The 6,965-nt window shown below is 43.3% G+C and overlaps 1 long non-coding RNA gene across 1 annotated transcript; it reads left to right on the top strand.

Annotated features, from left to right (window-relative positions):
- Positions 1–3,637: 3,637 nt before the first annotated feature.
- LOC123059650 (uncharacterized) lies at positions 3,638–6,202 on the top strand. Its single transcript, XR_006427522.1, has 6 exons — positions 3,638–3,927; positions 4,014–4,096; positions 4,178–4,288; positions 4,443–4,597; positions 4,930–5,066; positions 5,390–6,202. It is a non-coding gene; the product is annotated as an uncharacterized lncRNA (long non-coding RNA).
- The last annotated feature ends 763 nt before the right edge of the window (positions 6,203–6,965 follow it).

The following is a 6,965-nucleotide window of genomic DNA, read 5'->3' as shown; positions in this document are numbered from 1 at the left end:
TACTTCTGCTGCAGAGCTAGTACACTGGAAAGCAGGGGCATAGCTCAGCCATGCGCACAACTGCATTTGCTGTCGTACCAATAACCGGAAAGATTATGCTAATCTCCTTGATTTCACCGAGAATTGCAGCTTTATGACGCTGAAAATTCGTCTCATGGTTCTTTAATAGAATTACGAGTCAGGTTCAAAAACAATTATCTGCTTACCTTCTCTCCCCATCCACGCCGTAACTTTACCTCGCACACGCCTGGCGAGTGGAGAGCAGGACAGTTTCCTCTGCTCCATGTCGTAACTTTACCTCACAAGTGTTATGTTTTTATGCTGGACTAGATCATGATGGCGCGCGTTGCTGCGCCCGTCATTTTGGCAATGAAAATGGTAGGAATTACGTAAATATATAAAAAGCATGAAGTAATGGTCATGACAACCAGAAAAGAAATCTTTGACAATCAAATTCACTTTTCTAATTTATAGAATGACAAACTCCAAATTAAATCTGGCTAGCAGTAGATAAGTGTACCTTAACTCAACAGTAAACATTATATTGCACAAATCATGTTGGCTTGATAGAGGACTTTGTCTTTTCTACTTTAAGCATCATGCATTGCATGCATGTTTGGTGCTTAGAACATGATGAATGTGGCGTACAATTAGAAACATGTTACATAAAATTATAAACATATTTGCACATCTCCAGTAGCTCAACTGACAATATAGAGAATCGCATTACAGTATACTCTATAAAAGGCAAAACACAGAATCTTGGTTAAGGCGTTTTATTTATACCCGTGCCCTTTTTTATTGTCCAGCACCAAAGAATACAAGTACTATCCCGCTCGTATCATTTCCTACAATATACTCCTTAAACTCGTATCATTATTTTCATACTTTTTAATACTCGTTAAAGAGTAGTACAGTAGCGCAAATTCCTTCAGATTACTAACTCATTTTCTCAGAATTAAAAATTCAGTGAGTCTTTAACCTGACGGATGGTCAACGTCATTATACTCAATTTTGCTATGCATACATACTAATCATCAATTACAATCATCAAGAATATTGCTATGCATGCTAACACAATCATCAATTACACATGGTATGGTTGAGGTTTAGGGCATAAACAGTTCACATTGAGATGCATAGATAAACTACATACTAAATCAGCCACAATGCGAACTTTAAAATTTTTGTTAAACATTTGAATATGAATAAGGAAGTTTTTTTTTTTTACTTTTCAAGAGGTTGCTAAGATCACCTCAGATATGTATTTCTTGATCTTCCAACAATTAGGAAGTTGCATTAGTTAATGCATTTCCGGAGACAGTACACAGCACAGAACTTGCAAGAAGTTTTAATGTGAGTACAACTCCACATTAAAGGGTGAAAATAAGATAGCTTCCTGGGTGAGTGTTCTTGCAATCCTTGAGATGTAATCACTTTAGCCTCCAAACTGACCTCGAAAAAAGGAAAGGCGAAAAAGAGAGTGTCTACATATTACATCCGTAAACTCCACAGTTATGCAAGAATTTTAAATGTCAGTAGAATATGCAAGTTGGGGACTAATGATAAGAACATTAATACACATGTTTTTTCCTTGGACCGAACCTGTAGGATTCTCCCGACATTTTTTTGTAGATTTACAAATAATTGTTATGCGTAGAAAAGGGGCAAAAAAAACAAGAATAAAGTTAGAAAGAAACATGCTAATCAAGTACTTTTGGTTCAGCTTCACCTAAAAGCCAAAGGTGGCATGACGGGCACCAAACTAAAACCTGATTATCACACATCTAACTCCTGAATGAAGTACTGAACTATCTCTGAATATTTATGCGCGAATCAAATACAGAATAACTTGTATATTTCCGGTTGTAGAACTCCACAACTACATATATGGAGAAGGATTGGTAACTTCACACTATAAAAGCAACACTAAAATGATGGAAACCAGAAACATCAAAAGGTAGATCTGACTTTGCACGGTATTCTACTTTCAATTTTGTAAAGTGAAAAGTAGATGATAGGGGCGTGCTGCTCCTTGTCCTCCTGCTTACTCCTCCTCACAGGTCTAGGGGAAGACATGGCTAGAGTGGGTGTACGAAAGCAGCGCAGAGGCTATCTTGACGGTAGCATGCCCTGGACTCTGGTTCAACCGGCGGGCTGCAGCCGGCAAACTGATAGGTTGCCGTGAGCGGAGCCCCTCAAGGTCCAGGTCCTGCAAGGGGTGCTGTTCCTCGAGGAAGAATAGATTTCAAGCCTCTGCTTTCTCCCAGTTTGACTCTGTCATCCAATCCTGTGACCCTCTGGTGCTCATCCTCTCATCTCCCCTTCTACCAACACGAGACCGGATCAAGTAGGCGAATCAATAAAAAATCAGGGGATGCACGGAAGGGGAAGAGACACAGACCTACTTGTAGAGGATGGAACTGATATTGAAACCCAGGTGATGGGGACATCATCGGAGGAAGTAGGCACCCATTGCCACCACCATCACCGTGATCTCTTTTTTTGTGACTTCTGCTGCAACCATTGCACAGAAAATTGGCACGTCAATTCAGGCAAATACGCTTCACTTTCATCCCTACCAAGTACCAACAGTAGAGAAAGATATCAAGCGAAACTCACATCAGGAGGAGGCATGTTGATCCTGGGCACCCAGCGCTGGAGGACGGAGTTGATATCGGCGGATCTCGTGACCGGTGGAAGGAGAGGCGCGGCCTGGCCGCCGCGGCCGATGGAGGCTAGTTGGGTTCGGGCGCGTTTGGATGGCGTGACTGGCCTGCTGTTGTGGTGCCCCTCCTGGAGCCGCCGGATGAGGAGGGTGAAGGCCTGAGGGAAGGGATCCGTGGCGGCTTAAGCGGGGGTGGAACGTCTCGTCCAACGAGGGGTGCAGGTGGTGTCTCGCCGAGACTTGGGTTTTTTTTTCAAAATAGCTACGGGAATAGCAGCCCATTAGGACAGCGGGCCCAGTGCGCGAGTTGAACCTAGATCAGACGGCCATAGACGTTTCAGACACGAAATCTAACGGCTCACGAGCAAGGATGCGTGAGAGGACTCGGATTAGGCTCGGTTATACTGTCCTAAATAACTATTGTTTCTTATACGGTGGTTGTTGTTTGGTTGTATGTGTGGCTCGTACGGGGTGGCTGAGGTGAGGAATAATTTCTCACCCAGGGTGACGAATAGCGCGACCCTATATATATAGATTTGATGCTTTGATGGTTTTTTTTTGAGCATCAGTACAAACACAAATTTAATGGGTTTTATAGAGAACACGATCTGCGTTATGTGAGGCCTCCATCCGTAGTAACGCCTGTCAGATTTGAGAGAGAAGAGGAGTGAGGCTCGAGGGGGCAATTCGTGGGAGGGCGAGGTTGGCCAATGAGAATGCAGGGCCATCTCACGGCGCCGTTGGATTTGAAGAGGGATCCGTGGGAATCGGAGATCCACCAGTCAGCCGTAAGCGATCCGCGTGAACTCCCTGCGAAATATCGAATCTTCCGGCCTCTGCAAGCGAAAATTTTGGGGCTGGCGGTTACGAAATGAGATTGAAATCCAACCCACCAAACCAAACAAAACCAAATCAAAGCAATCCCGAACCCAAACGCCACCGTCCTTCCCCCAAATCTCTCTCCCCCAACCCCAACCCCGCCGCCGGCGGCCTCTACCCCACCCTCACCTTCTGTCCCAAGGGAAAGCCCAGGCCATAGCGGGGCTTCCGGATCCGCGCGCCGGCGTCGAGCTTTGCCACCACGGAGGAGGAAGGGTTCGGCTGCACAACCACCCGCCCGCCGGGAGAGGAGGAGTTGGTGGGATGTCGCGTGCCATGGAGATGGAGCACCTCCTCCTCAACCACGCAGCCATGGAGATGGAGCTCCTCCTCTTCCTCTTCCTCCTCAACCACGCAGCCATGGAGATGAACGCGCCAAGGTCTCCCTCCCTCCCAGCGCCCGAAACCCTAGCCGCATATCTTCTTCTTCTGGATCTGGTCTGATCCGTGCGTTTGGTTTGCGCAGGCCATCACCAGGCTGCTCCGGGTGTCAAGGAGGAGAAGCTGCTCAGCATCACCACCACCATCAAGATCGCCAGCTTCCTCCGTGTCCGTGCTTCCTCTGCTCGCTCCTCCTTTTCTCTTCCTCTGTACTGCAGGCTTCTTAACCCATTCGATTTGATTTCGCAGGTTGTTTATCACCGTGTACAGACCTCCCTTGCCGGCCGTCGGCGTAGCGGCGCGGAGGACCGGCAACTTGCAGCAGCAACAGCAGCAGGTTTTTGCTCATGACAGCCATAAGTACGAACAATTCTCCCCTGTTTTTAGGGCAAGTTCTCCGCTGTTTCAACAAGGAATGTTCACTTTGCGGGAATGGGATCTACATTATACTGCACCCCTGCTTCTTTTTGCATTTCAGGCAAGCCTGAGTTCTTGTAAATTACTGTCTCTGCAGCCCAACTAAAGATAAAGAGAGGATCACAATGTAAGCTCACCACCAAGTTGATTTTGATTGCCGCCCACTACAAGGACAGCAGCTCACGAGCTTGCTCTTGGTTCAGTGGGCTTGGAGAAACGTGTCTTCAAATGTCATAACGCAACAGCTCAAAGGTCATTTTTTTACAACCCAAGTCTTGGTTCTCGCACAAACAAATTCAGTGTTACTGTATTGTCTCACCTGACCTGTAGAATCCACACTTAATAGCTAATTACAAGTGTGTTAGTTGGGTTTAAAGATATACGCCCAGCCTGAGGGGCTCTTTTGAACTCTTAGATCCAATAATATTCTGCGCCTTAACATGATTGTCCACTTTTTTTTAGGGGAAATTCTCCGTTATTTTAAGAAGGAATGTTCACTTTGCGGGAATGGGATATATATTATACTGTACCTGCTTCTATTTGCATTTCATGCTAGGCTGAATTCTTGTAAAATATCTCTGCAGCCCAACTAAAGAGAGGATCAGAATGTAAGCTCACCAGTGAGTTGATTTTTATTGCCGCCCACTACAAGGGCATCAGCTCTTGGATCAGTGGGCTAGGAGAAATGAGTCTGCAAATGTCACAACACAACAGCTCAAAGGTATATTTTTTACAACCCAAGTCATTCTTGCACAACAATTCAGAGTGTTACTGCATTGTCCTGTAAAGTCCAAACTTGATAGCTAATTACAATTGCTCCAGTAGGGTTTAAAGATGTATGCCCAGTCTGACGGCCTCTTTTGAGGTCCTAGATCCAATATATTCCGCCCTTGCAGTTTTTTTACTCGTGCTGATACCAACATGATTATTTTGTTTGAAAGCACAACCCGCAATACACGTACCTTGATACATTTCCTTTTGATAGCAAGCCAGCTATTGTCTACTAACTTAAAAGATTTATTTTTCTTATCGTGGACGTCTCAGATTATCTGGCCGAGAAGCGACAGGGACATCAGCCTGGAGGGAGCTCTGCATGCTCCACTATAAGCAGTACGAAAACACCATGTCTGGGCCGCATTGTTGTTGCTGGGCGCACCTTTGGGGACCATGCCGTCATGAGCTTGGGCGGCGAAGCAGGCTTTCCGATGCCTCCAGCGCTACGGTTCTTCCACTCCGGTATAGGTAAGCCACTCGCTTCATCACCCTTACTCTCTGCCTTTTAATATGTTATCTTTACTTGCAAGTATGCTACCCCTTCCATTTCCATTGGAAGAAAGGTTCCACCTTGTTGTGATGTTCCATCTCTCGTCCGATGGTTACTCAAATTCAAGGTTCACATGTATTGTTGGTTCATTCTCAAGCTTAGGCTTGCATGGTCTTTGGAATTGTCAAAGGATTACCTACCAGCTTCCTAGATAATTGAAGCATCCTTTTCCTTCCATATTGTTCTACATTAATATGAAATCTTTTTTTATGAATGGTCCACGGCAACCAAATATGTTCTCTATTAGATGATTAAGCCGAATGTATGGGTACTTCATCAAGGCCTATAGCAATGTGAATTTTTAATCTTGTTGAACTGTAACTAGGTACACATGGAACCAATAGGCAGTTGTGATCTTTAGTGGCCACACATGCTTTTGATTGACACTCACGCCATCTTACTAGTTTAGAAATCTAGTACATGATATGCTTAAAAAAATCAGACCTTGAAGATCCAGATTTTTTTGAAACTATGATGATTTTTATAGCAAATTCGGAAACTATACACCCTAATGCAGAAAAATCAAAAGTATCACCCTGTCGGCTTCGTGTTGGCCGAAGAGAGACTTTTCGGCCAACCGTTGGCCAAAAAGGACTTTTCGGCCAACAGTTGATCAAAGAGTCCCTCTTCGGCCAACACCTGCTCTACTGTTTTAGAAAATTCATATCAATTAGGATTTTTAGTATTTTAATTTGATTCTTTTTGCATTAGATTAGAAATTTTATGAAGTTTCTGTAGATATCAAGTTTGACTAGATTTGAAAGTTTGAATTTGAATTTTCATGAATTTGCTCAAATCACTAGATTGCCTATAATTTGAGCTAGGAGTATTTTTTCAGATGATTCATTTTGCTACTAGTTCTTTGTGACTTTGTTTATCAGTAGTAATTAATTGGCGAATTTTATAATTATTTAAAATTATGTTTTTATGAAAACAGTCCTGTTTTAGTGTTTTATAGGTTTTATGCCATTTCTTTTAATTTTAATTGCTTTAAATTTTTTCTTTAGTTTTTTGACATATTCTTTATGTTTCTGTTTAGTTATCAGTAGCTATTTTATTTGTAGTATTTGTTTTATATTTTATTTCTTTTATCCTGCTAGAAAACTTGTTTTGAGCTTCATATGGGTTTATATTTAAAAGTTCCTTATAAATCCTATACAACCATTTCCGTTTTATAAATGAAAAAAAACTTTTTTGCAATCTTTTTCCCTCCATTTTCTTTCCCGCCATCTTCTTTGCCGCCATTTTCTCCCGCCATTTTCTTTCCCGCCATTCTCTCCCGCCACAATAAGGAGT

This window comes from Triticum aestivum, chromosome 3A, assembly GCF_018294505.1.
Source record: "Triticum aestivum cultivar Chinese Spring chromosome 3A, IWGSC CS RefSeq v2.1, whole genome shotgun sequence".
NCBI classification, from domain to species: Eukaryota; Viridiplantae; Streptophyta; class Magnoliopsida; order Poales; family Poaceae; genus Triticum; species Triticum aestivum.
This window is presented reverse-complemented; position numbering and strand designations above follow the sequence as displayed.